The sequence below is a fragment of the Hemitrygon akajei genome, chromosome 3 (genome assembly GCF_048418815.1).
Source record: "Hemitrygon akajei chromosome 3, sHemAka1.3, whole genome shotgun sequence".
NCBI classification, from domain to species: Eukaryota; Metazoa; Chordata; class Chondrichthyes; order Myliobatiformes; family Dasyatidae; genus Hemitrygon; species Hemitrygon akajei.
In genome coordinates, this window is record NC_133126.1 from 44,761,706 (window position 1) to 44,780,490 (window position 18,785).

General features: G+C 39.2%; 1 protein-coding gene across 6 annotated transcripts in view; it reads left to right on the forward strand.

The window, feature by feature from the left end:
* Positions 1-18,785, forward strand: part of mark3a (MAP/microtubule affinity-regulating kinase 3a) — a 169,197-nt gene that overhangs the window by 34,440 nt on the left and 115,972 nt on the right. Inside the window, exon 1 of one of the 6 annotated variants that reach the window (XM_073039732.1) lies at positions 14,938-15,066. The exons of the other annotated variants lie outside the window; for them this stretch is intronic. The gene's annotated coding sequence lies outside the window, so the exon portion shown is untranslated. Of the gene's footprint in view, positions 1-14,937; positions 15,067-18,785 lie in introns of those variants that run through there. 6 annotated transcript variants of the gene reach the window in all.

An 18,785-nucleotide genomic window follows, 5' to 3' on the forward strand; every position in this document is an offset into this window, starting at 1 on the left:
TCCAGTGAATACAGGCCCAAAGCCATCAAACACTCCTCATATGATATGCCTTTTATTCCCAGAATCATTTTCATGAATTTCCTTTCAACCCTTTCCAATGTCAGCACATCCTAAAGGGCCCAAAATGTAAAACGAAGCAGTCTCATCTCTGACCCCTGTGTAACACTGCTAGTCACTAACAGCCAATCAGTCGGCCCCCTTTATTCACACACTTTGCCTCCTGCTCTATCCATCCTACTATCTTTTCTGTAATATCATGGACCCTTTATCTTGCCAAGTAACTTCATATGTGGCACTTTGTCAAAGGCCTTCTGAAAATCCAAGTACACAACATCCACCAATTTTCCATTTGTCTATCCTCGTTATTTCCTCAAGGAATTCCAACGGATTTCTCGGGTAAGATTTTCCCTTAATGAAACCAAGCTGACTTTTGCCGATTTTTATCATGTGCCTCCAAGTACCCTGAGACCTCATCCTTGGGTATCAGCTCCAACATCTTCCCAACCACTGAGGTCAGGCTAACTGGTCTATAATTTTCTTTCTTCTGCCTCCTTCCCTTCATGAAGAATGGTGTGACATTTGCAATTTTCCAGTCCTCAACCTTACTAGAATTCAGTTATTCTTGAAAGATCATTACTAATGCCTCTATAATCTCTTCAGCCACCTCTTTCAGAATCTAGACAGCGACAGTCCAAGTGATTTATCTACCTTTGTTTCCCAAGAACCTTCTCCCTAGTAATTGCAGCTTCACTCACTTTTGCTCCCTGACACTCTTGAACTTCCAGCATGCTGCTAGTGTCTTCCACAGTGAAACTGTTGCAAAATACTTATTCAGTTGGTCTGAAGTTTCCTTGTCCCCCATTACCACTGCTCCAGCATAATTTTCTAGCAGTCCAATATCTACTCTCGCCTCTCTTTTACTCTTTATTTATCTGGAAAAGCTTTTGGTATCGTCATTGATATAATTAGCTAACTATTTCATCTTTTCCCTCTTTATGGCTTTTTTAGTTGCCTTCTGTTAGTAGAGGTTCTTTGGGATGTACCTTTCTTCCGCCTTGCGAATTGCTGTCAGAAATCCAGCGATTGCTGCTCTGCCATCATCTCTGCTAGTGTCCCCTTCCATTTAGCTTTGGCCAGCTCCCCTCTCATGTCCCTGTAATTCCCTTTACACTGTAATACTGATACATTTGACTTCAGCTTCACCCTCTCAAATTGCAGGGTGAATTCTATATTATTATGATCACTGCTTCCTCAGAATTTTTTTTACCTTAAGCTCCCTAATCAAGTCTGGTTCATTACACAACACCCAATCCAGAATAGCTAATCCGCTAGTGGGCTCAACCACAAGCTGCTCGAAAAAGCCATCTTGTAGATATTCTACAAATTTTCTCTCTTGGGATCCAAAATCAGCACCAGCCTGATTTTTCCCAATCTATCCACATCCTGGCTACTGCTTGGAGGCTTGTATATAACTCCCATCAGGTTTTTTTTTTACCCTTACAGTTTCTTAACTTTACCCACAAGGATTTTACATCTTCTGATTCTATGTCACCTCTTCCTAAAATTTGATTTCATTGTTTTTCTTTAGCAACAGTGCCACGCCACCCCCTCTGCTTACCTGGCTGTCCTTTTGATAAAATGTGTATATCCCTGTGTGTTAAACTTCTGACTATAATCTTATATACTTTTAAAAAGTAATTGGTCCAATATCTATCCCTAACAATTGAAGTGTTAACTATTTAACACTTCTTAAATAGTGGAGTAACATTTGTAATTTTACGAAGAGTGGGAAGCAGCAGAAAGGAAACTATAGACCTGTTAGCCTGACATCAGTGGTTGGGAAGTTGTTGGAATCGATTGTTAGGAATGAGATTATGGATAAACTGGAGGCACATGACAAGGTAGGCCAATGCCAGCATGGTTTCCTGAAAGGAAAATCCTGCTTGACAAACCTACTGCAATTTTTTGAGGCAATTACAAGCAGGGTAGACAAAGGAGATGCAGTAAATGTGGTGTACTTGGATTTTCAAAAGGCCTTTGACAAGGCGCCACACATGAGGCTGTTTTGCAAGATGAGAGCCCATGGAATTACAAGGAAGGTACTAGCATGGGTGGAGCATTGGCTGATTGGCAGAAAACAGAGTGGGAATAAAGGGATCCTATTCTGGCTGGCTGCTGGTTACCAGTGGAGTTCCACAGTGGTTGGTGTTGGGACTGCTGCTTTTTATGATGTAGGTCAAAGATTTGGACTATGGGATTAATGGATTTGTGGCTAAATTTGTCAGTGATACAAAGATGGGTCGAGGAGCAGGTAGTGTTGAGGAAACAAAAAGCCTGCAGAGAGACTTAGGTAGTTTAGGGGAATGGGCAAAAAAAGTGGCAAATGAAATACAATGTTGGAAAATGTATGGTCATGCACTTTGGTGGAAGAAATAAATGGACAGACTATTAATTAGATGGGGAGAGAATTCAAAATGCAGAGATGCAAAGGCTATTGTTCACAATTGCACTTAATTTTTTAAAAAAAAGGGACTTGGGAGTCCTTGTGCAAGATACCCTAAAGGTTAACTTTCAGGTTGAGTCGGTTGTGAAGAAGGCGAATACAGTGTTGGCATTCATTTCTAGAGGTATAGAATATAAGAGCCAGGGATTTGATTTTGAGGCTCTATAAGGCACTCGTGAGGTCACAGTTGGAGAATTGTGTGCAGTTTTGGGCTCCTTATTTTAGAAAGGATATGCTGACATTGGAGAGGGTTCAGAGAAGATTCACAAGAATGATTCCAAGAATGAAAGGTTTACTGTATGAGGAATGTCTGACAGCTCTTGGGTTGTATTCCCTGCAGTTCAGGAGAATGAGGGGGTATCTAAAAGAAACATTCTGAATGTTAAAAAGCCTGAACAGATTAGATATGGCAAAGTTATTTCTCGTGGTAGGGGATTCTAGGATAAGAGGGCACAACTTCAGGATTGAAGGACATCCCATTTAGAACTGAGATGCGGAGAAATTACTTTAGTCAAAGAGTGGTAAATCTGTGGAATTTGTTGCCACGAGTGGCTGTGGAGGCCAAGTCATTGGGTGTATTTAAGGCAGAGATAGAAAGGTTCTTGATTAGCCAGGGCATCAAAGGGTATGGGGTGAAGGCAGGGGAGTGGGAATGACTGGAAGAATTGGATAGAAAGATTAACAGAGTTTGCTTCAGGTCAGAGAGCCTGCATCAGACGTGAGGTATTAACAGTGATTCTCTTTCTACAGATAGTGCCTGGCTTTATGTTTCCAACATTTTCTATTCTTCTTTCAGATTTCCAGGCACTCATTTTTCATTGATGTTTCATTTAGAATATAGAACATAGAATAGTACAGCACATTACAGGCCCTTCAGCCCAGAATGTTGTGCCGACCCTCAAACCCTGCCTCCCATATAACCCCCCCACCTTAAATTCCTCCATATACCTGTCTAGTAGTCTCTTAAACTTCACTAGTGTATCTGCCTCCACCACTGACTCAGGCAGTGCATTCCACGCACCAACCACTCTCTGAGTGAAAAACCTTCCTCTAATATCCCCCTTGAACTTCCCTCCCCTTACTTTAAAGCCATGGCCTCTTGTACTGAGCAGTGGTGCCCTGGGGAAGTGGCGCTGGCTGTCCACTCTGTCTAATTTACTGGACTAATACTTGGAAAGAGCAGGTTCTCTTTTAAGAGGTTGGTCATGCTAGGCTTGTATTTGTAGAAGAATTGTTCATGATGTTATGGTGACTTGGTTGAAGCATATCCTGAAGGATCCTGATATGGTAGATCTGGTAAAATGTTTCCTGTTGTGAGCTAAACTGGAACCTAAGGGTCACTTTTTAAATATGTGATGATTTTACTCTGAGGATGTTGAGTCTTTGAAAGGGTGGCAGATGCAAGGCCTTTAAATACTTTTAACAGGTAGATATATTGATTCTTAATAAACAAGAGTACAAGGATGTGTGATTAAGGTTACATCTTACAGGGCAGGTTTGAAAGCCCAAGTGGCTTATTACATCGAATTCATATGTCTGTGTCTTAAGTTCATATTAACAATCATTTCTGGTTGTCCCATCCCAGCACAAGCCAGAGATCGAATCTTATTGTACTATCATCATTAGTAGTACATATCATTACTAACTGTGTTTTTGTGTATGAAGTGATTGATGCAACAGATGGTTGACATTTCAATACTGAGACAACCCATTTGATTTATTTTATTCTTTTGCACAGCAATTTGCAGAATTCTTGGAAACAAAGATTTTTCACAAATAAGTTCAAGTATATCATTAAAGCATGCTGTTTTAGCTGCATGCTGCTTTGTCTGACATGCACTGTTGCATAGATTAATCTGAAATAGTTTTCAATCAGTTGATTTAAAATTTGGAATATTTAAACTTCATACTGAAACTACTTTGCCTCAGTGTGAATTGCGGTATAGTAATAGTATATGCACAAACAGAAGCTGATGTTTTCATGGAAAATATTGCAAATATTGAAATACATTTTAAATACTTCAAATTTCATTGAATCTAAAAATCATTAAACTTGAATTTTTTGCTGAATTTTGAAGAAGTTTAAACAGGTTAGGGAAATATGTAAATAAATGATTATTTATAAAACTTCTGGGCATGGGCTTTAGAATGAAATCCACAAAACAGCATATTTAAAATGTATTACAGGTATCCAGTAAGAAAATTTCCAGTTTTTAAATGTGCTCAAATTGTAGTGTAATGGGTTAGATCAACTAAATCCTTCAACTGCCAACTGTTTGCCCTCCGGTGAATCTGGTCCATTGCTACAGTATACTGCACCATGGGAACTTAATCTTCTCGCTTGTACATAGGAGGCTACCTCTCATTTCAATTATCCAGATTTACTTCACCCTTTTCAGTTCATTGGATAACTGGGTAGTAAGGGACTGTGAAGGATTCTGAGAAAGAATACTGGAGTCATAACAGCACAGAATCAGGCCCTTCATTCTACCATTGTACTCATTTATATGTCTCACCTCATCCACCTGTATTTTGTAGACTTGTATGTCTTGGCTATTCAAGTGCATGCCTAAATGCTTCATGTACATCATGAAAGTACCTGCCTTCATCACTGCCTGAGGGTAGCACATTCACTCTCCAGTTGAAAAACACTTTTACCCCCCAACCCCATTCCATATCCTTCATCTCACCTTGCACTTGTTATCCTCTTGTTTTAGATACACCACCAAGGAAAGATATGTTTACTATCTACCCTGTAGTTTAGGGTAGATCAGCAAGCAATCTGCTAGAGCAACTCAGTGGTTCGAGCAGCATCTGTGTTGGAGGGGGATAAAGGAATTGTCAGTGTTGATTCTGATGCAGAGTTTCTTCAGCAGACTGGCTTAGTCTGGAACTTGAATGGTGTTGGGAGGTGGCGTGGTTACATGTAATGGAAGGGAAGAAATTCACCGCTGAGATTTGATCACATGGGGGGGAGGCTATTGTCGCTTAAGAGTAGGAAGCTAGCTGCAAGGTAAATCTCTTTTTTAAACAAAGCCTTTTTGTCTTGTGATTGATATTTCTTAGGCATGTATGCATTTGAGGCAACTCCACTTCTCTGTACACATCAGACTTCCAATATAACTCGGAGTCCTGCCATGTGCAGAAGTTCGCTGATGACACGGCCATAGTGGGGTGTGTCAGGAATGGACAGGAGGAGGAGTATAGGAAACTGATACAGGACTTTGTGATATGGTGCAACTCAAACTACCTGCGTCTCAATATCACCAAGACCAAGGAGATGGTGGTGGACTTTAGGAGATCTAGGCCTCATATGGAGCCAGTGATCATTAATGGAGAATGTGTGGAGCAGGTTAAGACCTACAAGTATCTGGGAGTACAGTTAGACGAGAAGCTAGACTGGACTGCCAACACAGATGCCTTGTGCAGGAAGGCACAGAGTCGACTGTACTTCCTTAGAAGGTTGGCGTCATTCAATGTCTGTAGTGAGATGCTGAAGATGTTCTATAGGTCAGTTGTGGAGAGCGCCCTCTTTGTGGTGGCGTGTTGGGGAGGAAGCATTAAGAAGAGGGACGCCTCACGTCTTAATAAGCTGGTAAGGAATGCGGGCTCTGTCGTGGGCAAAGTACTGGAGAGTTTAACATCGGTAGCTGAGCGAAGGGCGCTGAGTAGGCTACGGTCAATTATGGATAACTCTGAACATCCTCTACATAGCACCATCCAGAGACAGAGAAGCAGTTTCAGCGACAGGTTACTATTGATGCAATGCTCCTCAGACAGGATGAAGAGGTCAATACTCCCCAATGCCATTAGGCTTTACAATTCAACCGCCAGGACTTAAGAACTTTTTAAAAGCTATTATTAATGCTTTTTGAGATAGTGATTTAGATGCATATCATATTTTTTACTGAGTTAAGTATTGTATGTAATTAGTTTTGCTACAACAAGTGTATGGGACATTGGAAAAAAGTTGAATTTCCCCATGGGGATGAATAAAGTATCTATCTATCTATCTATCTAAAGTGTGCACAGAAGCTTTAATCTTTTCCATGTTAGTCACTTGCAAGGGTCTTGCATTGTGCAGAATTACGTGTGGCAGATTGTCTTGAATGATTGAGTGATATGGCATTCACCAGAGGTTCATTGTGCTGAACTCAGTCAGAGGAACTCTGTTCTCTAGGTAAACAGCGACACAATCCTGTTTTTAATTTATGGTATTTGCATATATCAGTAATATGTATATTTAGTTTCTTCCTGAGTGTTATTTGGTACTATTAATTGAGTCTTGCTTTCATTATTGTAGCTGGTAGTAGTCTAAAACAAGATTTGCTTAATTGCAAATGTAATACTTTTGAATATATAGTTCTAGCCCCTCACAATACTATTGACATTTACTAATTTGTTTTAACTATTGTGGATGTGACGCATAAGCAAGATCCCCTAGGGAATCCTGGTAGCCCTCTCAATAATAAAGAAAATTGGTTAATTTAAATATGAAAACCAATACCTTTTCCCACCAGACCATATTGTTACTCATTTTTGCAGGCTGAGTCATCTAGTATTTCTCTCTTCCTCTTTTAGCCTTTCGTCCAACCTAATCTTACAAGTTAAGCTTCTGTTGAATTCAGTAACCTGTTAGTACTCCCTAAAACCCTAAATTTCTTGTACTCTTTGCCTTGCACTTAATCTTGTTTCTGTCATCTTTTGTTTTGGATTATTTAATCACTGTTTTCATAATTTTAATTGCAAATCTACTACAATTAGTATCCTCAGTTCCAAAACTGAGGATCAAAAATTTTGAATTTTTTAAATCAAAAATTCAGACTTAGTGGCTTAATTTTGAAAATACTACTTCACTCTGCAATCTATTTGTATTTTCCCATTTAACTTACCGTAATAGTGTAACATGGATTCCAAATTTACATTTTTTCTATTACTTTCTATTAGTTAAACCCCTAATACTCTTAAATATCAAAGTATAAAATTACAAGTAGATCTGAATTATTTTCGATCACAGTCGCCAACTTGTTATCAAGCTGACTGGCAGCAATAACATTTGGGCAATTTGGCATTATAAAATCTAACTTGGCTATGACCTTAACCCACAATTGCATGCACGTTTTTGCATCATTTTGATAGTGATCGGAAATAGGAACCCTCTCTGAAACTTGCTTGTTATACTCTCTTCCTTCAACCCCTCAACCTTCCAACTGAGATGTGCAGGTCCTAATTCCAGACTCTCTGTCAAATGCTTTGATTGAGTTACTTAATCAGTACAGATTAGAATTTAAGGATGGAACTCCTAGTTTAATAACTCCATTATGCTTCTGTAAAGACATGCTGATTCTTATTTTCAAACTCTTGAGAAGGAGCTGCATTGAAAGCAATATATACTGACAACTTTTGGGAATCTTTCCCAAGTGCAATTAGAATGTTGATTTTGGAATTTGAAGGTGACATATCCCTTTTAGTGTAATGTTATCATTTTGTTAAAGATCAATCTGCTTGCTGCATCTAATGAATTGTAGTCAGCAAGTTACTGTAGATTTATGTATAATGATATTTTCATCTAATTGTATATTTTTTCAAATAAACATCTAATAAAGGAATGGATTTGTTGATTTCTGTTCGTAGAAAACAAGTTTATAAAGCACTCTGCAATGTTTCAAACTTATTATTTCACAGCAGAATATTACATTTTAGATAATAGTTTTGAATTCATTTTGCCAGTTGGAAGGTTTTGTCAATTGTAAATACACGTGATATTAAAACTTTGCAAAATTTGCTTATTAACAACATTTATCAACATTTTATTCTTTTTATTTTTATGACTGGGTCTCAGTTCCATACATGCTTCAATTCTTATTGTGTTCTTAGTCCTACAATGTAGTTAGCAAGAAGAAAGTGAATCCAGTGATGTTTATGTGTTATTAACCAGCTACCAGACTTTCATTGACCTTCCCACTATCACAGCTCTATATTTGGGAAGTTACTCCATGTATAATACACGTGTTGGTCTCAGTGGTTCTGGCAGCCCATTTTTAGAACTAAATTGTTCAGTATTTAAATTGGTTTTTCATTGAATTCAGTCTAAACTAATTTGTAAGCAGGAAGAAACATTACTTTTCAAACTATTGATAGAGTTACTAAATTTGTTTTAATAACACGAGTATGGGTCATTTTAATTTTACAGCACAAAATATCCTTGCATCTTAATAATCCTACCATTAATTAGGGTCTAAGATTTGGATGACTTCAGAACCCAGTGTTACTTTGGATATAAGTGAGGAAATATGCTATTGAATAGATTTTCTCATATATACTTAATAATAATACAAACCCCATTTCCAGAAAAGTTGGGATATTTTCCAAAATGCAATAAAAACAAAAATCTGTGATATGTTAATTCACGTGAACCTTTATTTAACTGACAAAAGTACAAAGAAAAGATTTTCAATAGTTTTACTGACCAACTTAATTGTATTTTGTAAATATACACAAATTTAGAATTTGATGGCTGCAACACACTCAACAAAAGTTGGGACAGAGGCATGTTTACCATTGTTACATCACCTTTTCTTTTAATAACACTTTTTAATCGTTTTGGAACTGAGGATACTAATTGTAGTAGATTTGCAATTGGAAATTTTGTCCATTCTTGCTTGATATAAGACTTCAGCTGCTCAACAGTCTGTGGTCTCCGTTGTCTGATTCTCCTCTTCATGATCCGCCATACATTTTCAATAGGAGATAGATCTGGACTGGCAGCAGGCCAGTCAAGCACACGCACTCTGTGTCTACAAAGCCACGCTGTTGTATCCCGTGCAGAATGTGGCCTGGCATTGTCCTGCTGAAATAAGCATGGACATCCCGGGAAGAGACGTCGCCTTGATGGCAACATATGTCTCTCTAAAATCCTAATATACGCCTCAGAGTCAATGGTACCTTCATATACATGCAACTCACCCATGCCGTGGGCACTGATGCACCCCCATACCATCACAGATGCTGGCTTTTGCACCTTTTGCTAATAACAATTAGGATGGTCGTTTTCATCTTTGGCACAGAGAACTCAATGCCCGTTTTTTTTTCTGAAAACTAGCTGAAATGTGGACTCATCTGACCACAGCACACGGTTCCACAGTCTTTCGGTCCATCTGAGATGAGCTCGGGCCCAGAGAACTTGCCGGCGTTTCTGCATAGAGTTGATGTATGGCTTCCTCCTTGCGTAATACAGTTTCAAGTTGCATTTCTTGATGCAGCGACGGACTGTGTTAAGTGACAATGGCTTTCCGAAGTACTCCTGAGCCCAGGTGGCTATAATTATCACAGTAGCATGACGGTTTTTTAGGCAGTGCCGCCTGAGGGCTCGAAGATCACGCGCATTCAACAGTGGTTTCCGACCTTGCCCTTTACACAGAGATGTCTCTGAATTCTCTGAATCTTCTCACAATATTATGTACTCTAGATGTTGAAAGTCCTAAATTCTCTGCAATCTTGCGTTGGGAAATGTTCCTTTTGAACTGACTAACAATTTTCTCACGGATTTTGGCACAAAGGGGTGAGCCACGACCCATCCTTGCTTGCAAAGACTGAGCCTTTGATGGACGCTACTTTTATACCCAGTCAAGATACCTCACCTGCTACCAATTAGCCTGCTTAATGTGGAATCTTCCAAACTGGTGTTACTTGAATATTCTGTGCACTTTTCAATCTTATTTTAACTCTGTCCCAACTTTTGTTGAGTGTGTTGCAGCCATCAAATTCTAAATTTGTGTATATTTACAAAATACAATTAAGTTGGTCAGTAAAACTATTGAAGATCTTTTCTTTGTACTTTTGTCAGTTAAATAAAGGTTCATGTGAATTAACATATCACAGATTTTTGGTTTTTTTTGCATTTTGGAAAATATCCCAACTTTTCTGGAAATGGGGTTTGTACATAGGCATTTATGGACAGATGAATAAAGGCATACTTATGGTGGATTTCATTTCAGCCTCAAATGCCAGCGTCTAACTTCTATCACCTGTGAATGTTAGTGCTTCGAAAACTTTATCAATATTTATTTAGAGATACAGTGTGGAATAGGCTCTTCCGGCCCTTTGAGCCAAGTCACCCCGACAACCCCGATTTAACCCTAACCTAATCATGGGACAATTTACAATGACCTATTAACCAACATAGCATTTTGGACTATGGGAGGAAACTGGAGCACCCAGAGAAAATCCATGGATTCCACAGGAGGATGTACAGAGATTCCCATCACTCTTTGATGTCAGTGCAAAACAGGTTTACTTTTGTAGAAGTTAACTGTAAATTGGAAATGTAAACTTTTCGGAATTAAATTAGATTAGATTTTGATTCTGAATTCATATGGCAGTTGAAGGTTAATTTTGAGGGTTTAGCATTGTCATGACCTCAGCCCCCTCCTTCAAGAGAATCGCAAGATCGCTATTAATTCGGGTCTTGGACCCAGGAAATGAGAGACAATGCCACAGAGTTGACCATTGTTCTTAGAGGCACCTGTGTGAATTGCAACTCTATAGTACGTGCCAGATATCAGGGACATGGACACCCTCGGGCAATGTGGTGTGGGGATGGCCTCGCCCTACCTTGATTGACATTTACAAATCTGCCAGCCATGATAAAAAGGAGACTGCTGGAGGCGGTACTCCAGCGACGCACTAGACGGAGACCATCGCTCATTCCTCCCGTAATAACGGGAAGCTGCTCGGAAGCCACGTGTGATTTGGATCCCCTAGCTAGGGAATCGAGTGGCTAATATCCCCGAAGAGGAGTTCAGACTGACAACGAGGAACTCCCGTTCTCGATCTCAAGCTTTGAGTCCAGAAGGCTGGCAAGTTTATTTTCTCTCTCCAACCCGTGAACACGCAGCGGTCCCTCAAGAGGCAAAAAGCCTCCATGAACTGGCGAGACTTTTATATTTCAATTGGACAAATCGTTTAACCCCTAGACAACGATAGAGCTAATTTTTGATTGATTATTACTACACCTATGCTTTAGATTGAGTTTTGACGTTGTATATGATCTGAATGTTTTGTATTAACCATACGTTTGTGCCCCTTTATGAATAAAATGTTTGAAAATTGTAGCACCAGGCTCAGCGGACCCATCTATCTTTGCTGGTACCCACTGCTCTCTGGGCCACTTCTGATTCACTGCCACCTTTTCAAAAAGCAAGAAATAACTATCAACATCCGTCTCCTCGAAGGGGGGGGACCAACCTCAACGCCCGACTAACATCAAACCCCTCCTCTCTCTCTTGCCCTTGAGCTCTTCACTCTTGCTTTCGCCTGTCCAGCTCCAATTCATGGCTCCTTTGTTTCTCTTTCTCTACTGCTTCTGCTTCTAGCTGCTTTAGCTGGAGCTCATGAGCTCGTTCCTCAGCCTTTTCAGTTGCTTCTAAATTAGATTAGATTTTGATTCTGAATTCATATGGCAGTTGAAGGTTAATTTTGAGGGTTTAGCATTTACAGTGCCTATAAGAAGCATTCACACCCCCTCCCCACTCCCACACCTGGAAGTTTTCATGTTTTATTGTTTTACAACATTGAATCACAGTGGATTTAATTTGGCTTTTTTGTCACCAACAGAAAAAGACTCATGTCAAAGTGAAAACAGATCTGTACAAATTGATCTAAATTATAAATATAAAATACACAATAATTGATTGCGTAAGTATTCAACCGTTTTAATATGACGCACCAAATCATCACTAGTGCAGCCAATTGGTTTCAGAGGTTACATAATTAGTTAAATGGAGATTTGTTTTTTGAGACCTGTCAAGGTGTTTCAACTGATTGTAGTAAAAATGCACCTGAATCTGGAAGGTCCAACTGCTGGTGAGTCAGTATCCTGGTTAAAAACTACACCACAAAGACAAAAGAACACTCCAAGAAACTCTGCAAATAGGTTATTGAGAGACACAAGTCAGGAGAAGGGTACAAGAACATTTTTAAGTCACTGAATATCCCTTGGAGTACAATTAAGTTGATTATCAAGAAATTGAAAGTATATGGCATATGGCACACCTGTTAAACTGAGTGCCCGTGCAAGAAGGGGACTAGTGAAGGAGGCCACCAAGAGATCTATGTCAACTCTGGAGAAGTTACAAGCTTCAATGGCTGAGATGGGAGAGACTGCGCACACAACAATTGTTGCCTGGGTGTTTCACCAGTCACAGCTTTATGGGAGAGTGGCAAAGAGAAAACTACTGTTGGGGAGAAAAAAACTCGCATGAAATTTTGGCTGGAGTTTGCCAGAAAGCGTGTGGGAGACTCTGAAGTCAGCTGGAAGAAAGTCCTATGGTCTGATGTAACTTAAAAGTGAGCTAGTTGTCCATCAGACTAATTACTATGTTTGGCATAAGCCAAACACTGCACATCATCAAAAGTACACCATCCCCACCGTGAAGAATGATGGTAGCTGCATCATGCTGTGGGGATGCTTCACTGCAGCATGCCCTGGAAGGCTTGTGAATGTAGAGGGTAAAATGAAAGCAGTAAAGTACAAGAAAATCCTGGAGAAAAACCTGATGCAATCTGCAAGAGAACTGCAGCTTGAGCGAAGATTTGTTTTCCAGCAAGACAATGACCAAAACTTAAAGCCAAATCTACACAGGAATGGTTTAAAAACAGCAAAGTTAACGCTCTGGAGTGGCCGAGTTAGAGTCCAGACCTCAGTCCATTTGAGAATTTGTGGCTAGTCTTAAAAAGGGTGGTTCACTCATGATCCCCATGAAATCTGACAAAACTTGAGCAGTATTGCAAAGAAGAATGGGGAAAGATTGCAGTGTCCATAAGGCAAAGCTGAGAAAGACCTAGCCACGCAGACTCAAGGCTATAATTGCTGCCAAAGGTGCATCTACTAAATATTAACTTGAAGTGGGTGAATACATATGCAATCAATTATTTTGCATTTTATATTTCTAATTAATTTAGATCACTTTGTAGAGATGTTTTTTTCTCTTTGACACAAAAAAGTCTTTTTCTGTTGATCAGTGTCAAAAAAGCCAAATTAAATCCACTGTGATTCAATGTTGTAAAACAATAAAACATGAAAACTTCTGGGCTGGGGCATACGTTTTATAGGCATTGTGCTTTTATTTGATTAAATACTATTTTATGCCCCATTTTGACATTTTCCGTCATGCTTTGATATTTAAATCTATCACCTCTGTCTTTCCTTATTCTCCTTCAGTTGAACATCTTTCATTATGAAACAAAACTGTAGCTTAAATAATTTGATAGAATTTTTATATTACAATGAGTGATGTGGGTATTCCTAATAGATATAATCCAAATCAATTTTAAAAGTACTTCAAGTCTGTGGAGATGAGGGTGGTTGTTGAGGAAGTGCAATTTAACCACACACAGACATTTTAGGCCTTGTATATCTTTCATCTTGTTTCAGTATACCTTTTTTCATCAGAACAAAATTAATTTTAAAAGTCAAGTACAAAGCATATAACCATATACTAGATATTAATGGTATCCTCAATATTTAAATTTCATCTTAACAAATTTTAACAAATTTTTAAACAAATTTTAATAACTTATCAAGTTACTAAAAAAGGATTCCTCGTTCATAGTTTGAAAACTCTGTCTCCCAAGTCAATACGCTATGCATTTTTACTTTCCCTCTGAAGGTGTTTTTAATTTTAGTTCTCTTTTTATTGATTATATTTTCCTCCTAAGCCTTGTCTGTTTTTTTGGTACTGCAAGTTAGTGATCAAAAATGTGTTAATAGTAGCTTTCACAAGCCTCCGCCCTATTTGTTAATTTTGTTATTTCCTCCACATTTGCAGTTGCAGCTTTTTATCTGATTCAAAATAGCTTGGGTATTGTTAGTTAATCATTGTAAAAGGTATTTTTCATAAATTAATGGACTAAATTTTGGATTGCAATATTGTGAAACTAAAGAAGTTTTCCAATAATTTTGGAAAAAAAATTATCCAACCATATATGAAATTAAAGCGATTTAAGTATTTTGGTCTCAACCTGGCTGTAGATTTTGAGTGATGTTCAAGAGCTGCCAGTTTTAGGCATTTTACCAGTTGGCAACATCAAGATTTAGGTTTTGAAAAATTGTAGTGTAACAATCATGTTGCCTCTGTTGAAAGCTAACAATAAATCAATTCAAAATATGAATATTACTGGTCCAACAGTAATATTCTTCCTAAACAAGAGTAGCTCTCAGCTGGCCAGTGAATTTGTTCAGTGATCATTCATGCAGTCAGTATAGGCGACCATTTGTTCTAGCCAGTTGGGTTATGGGAAACTTGACCTTGCAGAATTCACAAATTTAGAGACACGAGCCAAAATTTGTTGTTAGGGAGTTTGTCATAGAAAGTTAAATCAACACACCGCAGCACATACTAATGCTGGAGAAACTCAGCAAGTCGAGCAGTATCTATGGAAAGGAATGAAGAAAATGGACACAAAAGAGAAGCCAAGATGGTTTATTGTCCAACAGGTTCTGGGGTCCAGGACGTCTGATAGGCTGCAGAAGATTTTCAAGAGTGAGAGTGAGCAGCAAGAAGGTATGGTTCACCTTGATACCAATGACATGGGTAGAAAGGGGGAAGAGGTCCTGTGCAGTGAGTATAGGGAGTTAGGGAAGAGACTGAAAAGCAGGGCCTCCAAGGTAATAATTTCTTGACTACACCCAAAACCAAATGCTAGTCAGGACAGGAATAGGATGATAGTACAGATGATGAGTGGCTGAGAAAGTGGGGTAGGGGCAGGATTCGGATTTCTGAGTCATTGAAATCTCTTCTGAGCAAGGTATGACCAGTACAAAAAGGACAGGTTACATCTGAACCTGAGGGGGGATCATATCTTTGTGGCAGTTTTGCAAGGCCAAAGTGGGGAATAGAAGAGCAAAGGGGGAAGGAGAAAATTTACTAGAAGTTGGAAAAATCGATATTCCTATCACCAGGTTTGAGTCTAAGTAAGATGTTGCTCTTCCAACCTGAGAGTGCTCTCATTGTGGCAGAAGTGGAGGCACTAGACTGACTTGTTGCAGTGGGGATGGGAAATAAAGTGGTTGGCCGCTGGGAAATTCCCATTTTTGTGGGTGGAGCGGAAAGGGTTGACAAACTGGTCTACCAATCTACATTGGGTCTCACCAATGTAGAGTGGGCTGCATCAGGAGCACTGGGTACTGTAGAAGATCACCATATTTGCAGGTGAAGTGTTGCCTCATCTGGAAGGACTGTTTAGGTGTCTGATGGGAGGTGAAGGAGAAGGTGAATGGGCAGGTGTTACCCTTCTGCTTGCAGAGATGAGTGTCAGGAGGGAGGTTAGTCGGGAGGGACGAATGGACGGGGGAATTATTGAGGGTGTGATTCCTGTGGACTGGCTGAATAGGGGGAGAGAATTCTGTTCCTTTCATTCCATGATGAAAGCTGGACAATGATTTTGTTGAGTTTACCACATAAGGTTCATTTTAACACAGATGGCACTTTACCAATTTATTGCATGTATTCAGCCTTTTCACCCCAGTAATTATTCTCTAACAATAGTGTTCATCTTTTCCTTTTTTAGCTACAACATAAAATGGCCAAAATTTGATTTTACTTTGCAATGGAGATCCCTGTAATCTCATAAGAAACTGTTTATTTGAAACTTTACGAGTGTAACACACTGGTTAAGATTTTTACTGCTTTGCTGTAGGTATTTCATTTTAGCAGTTCTGTAAGTCTGTTCCTCTTTTAGCATGTTTGGTTTGAACTAAGGATAAGAGGCTATGTTGTTCAACTTAGGTATGTTGTGTCAGCCAATAAAGATGGTGGAATTGGGAGAAGGTTCTAGAGAACGCTGGATGGAGAGGTTTTTGTAACTGACGCTGGTGTGGGTTGAGGTGGGGGAAGACGGGAAGATGGCTGAGGATGCCGTCCCTGTTGCACAAGGTGCTTTGTGCAGATGAATGGCTTCAAAGAGGAAACCAATAGTCCTGTGGGGGAGCCCATTTGTTCGAGGTGGATTCCAGTGACATTCGAAAGGTGGTATGTGCTTTCATGCAGACTGTGGGTCCAGCGTGCGAGTTGGCTCCAGCTTATGTGCAAATTTGGACTGGATTAACTGTAATGTGCTCTTTTATTTTTTCTTTTCCCTACTAACTGCTCGATAAAGCTGACATTTGTAAATATACTTTTTTTATAATTGCATGGAGTGTATGATCTGTTATTTCTTGCTGATGGCTAATTGGATGGGGGTAGTATTTAAACAGTATTCGCACAGATTGGAGTTCAGGTGGTCAAGACATCCCAACTTCCCGAATTTGATGAGGCCCTAGACATGTGGAGTTTGAGAAAGGTGGTTTTCTCACCGCTTAGTCTACTGGCTGTTAACGAGGGGGCTTATGAGCCGCATCTCTATAGATACCCAGTAATAATGGGCTTTCATTGGGAATAAAGCAATATACATCATAAGAAATCTATTAATGTACTGTATATTATATATAATGTGTACTTCTGTCTATATAATGTGTATTCCTGTCTGTATGTTACAGCTTCTGCTTTATGTTGTCAAAATTTTCAGTGTTGTGGTTGAATTTTTTTTTATCGGACATGAGTGAAAGGTGAGAATTTCACTGAGGGTCATGAGAGTTGGAATGAGCTACCAGCACTAGTAATGCATGTGAGCTCGATTTCAATGTTGAAGAGAATTTTGGATAGGTTCATGGGTAGAGGGGATGTGGAGGGCTGTAGTCCAGCTTGCAGGTCATTGGAAGTAGGCAATTTAGCTGATTTTTGCATGGACTAGATGAGCTGAAGGGCCTGTTTCTGTGCTGTACTACTTTGACTCTATCAAGTTGGTGGGTTCTTTTTCAAACCTTCCAACCTATTATCTAACATTTATGCAAACTGTTTATAACCACAGATCTTTTAATCATGTTCCACCTCTGTAGTTTGTGAGAGCTAACCTCAATTTGAAGCTTAAGGCTGAATGTAGATACTATTGAATAGTGATAGTCATAGAATTGGTGCATCATGTGATGCGGTCATATGCTGCAACACTCTTTTAAGCATTGAATTCCAGATCATAGCTAATCTGTCTTTAAAAAAAGAGTACCTTTGTAACTTTTGTTTAGAGGTTTGGTTGTCCCTTGTTTGTTGAAGAATTGCTTAATAGTTCGTTATTGTTTCTTACCTTAAACTTTTACACTTATGTCAAATCTTGCAAGAACTGGAATTTACTCACTGGAATTTAGAAGATTGAGGGGGGATCTTATTGAAACGTATTAAATTCTAAAGGGATTGGACAGGCTAGATGCAGGAAGATTGTTTCCGATGTTGGGGAAGTCCAGAACGAGGGGTCACAGTTTAAGGATAAAGGGGAAGCCTTTTAGGACCGAGATGAGGAAAAACTACTTCACGCAGAGAGTGGTGAATCTGTGGAATTCTCTGCCACAGGAAACAGTTGAGGCCAGTTCATTGGCTGTATTTAAGAGGAAGTTAGATATGGCCCTTGTGGCTAAAGGGATCAGTGGGTATGGAGAGAAAGCAGGTACAGGGTTTTGAGTTGGATGATCATACTGAATGGCGGTGCAGGCTCGAAGGGCCGAATGGCCTACTCTTGCACCTATTTTCTATGTTTCTAACCTTCTTTACTTCAAAAAGAATTATCCCAGTTTTTTTCCATCTGACCTCACAGATAAAATTCCTTACTTTTATCCCTGGATCCATTCTAGTAAATATTTTTGCACCTGCCCTGGGCCATTCACATCCTTCCCAAAGCACCACAAGCAGTATTGAGTAATACTCCAGTGGCTTAACCAGTGTTTTTTTTTAAAACATCGTCAACATAACTTCACTGTTTTATGCATCTCGGAGTTCCATAAGCTTTATTAACTATTACATGAATATTCCCTGATATTTTCAAGGAATGTACATATTTGCACTTGAGTCCCTCTGTTCCTAGACACATTTTGAAATCGTTTACATCTTTAGACTTGTTCTTACAAAGTCTTTTGGAATATTATGAGTTGTTCCATGCCTGGAACCAAACTGCCTAATTGGTAACTGGTGCTCCAATTTTATGAAATGTATAGTATCATTCATGTTAAGTATCACAGTATCAGAGCCCTGACTCAGTTTACACTTAGTGATGCTAGAAAGTTTGTGAGCCCTATGTAATTACCTGTTCTTCTGAATTAGTCATAAAATGTGGTCTGATCCTCATCTAAATCACAGTAATAGATAAACACAATCTGCCTAAACTAATAACACAAACAACTGTACTACTTCCCATCAAT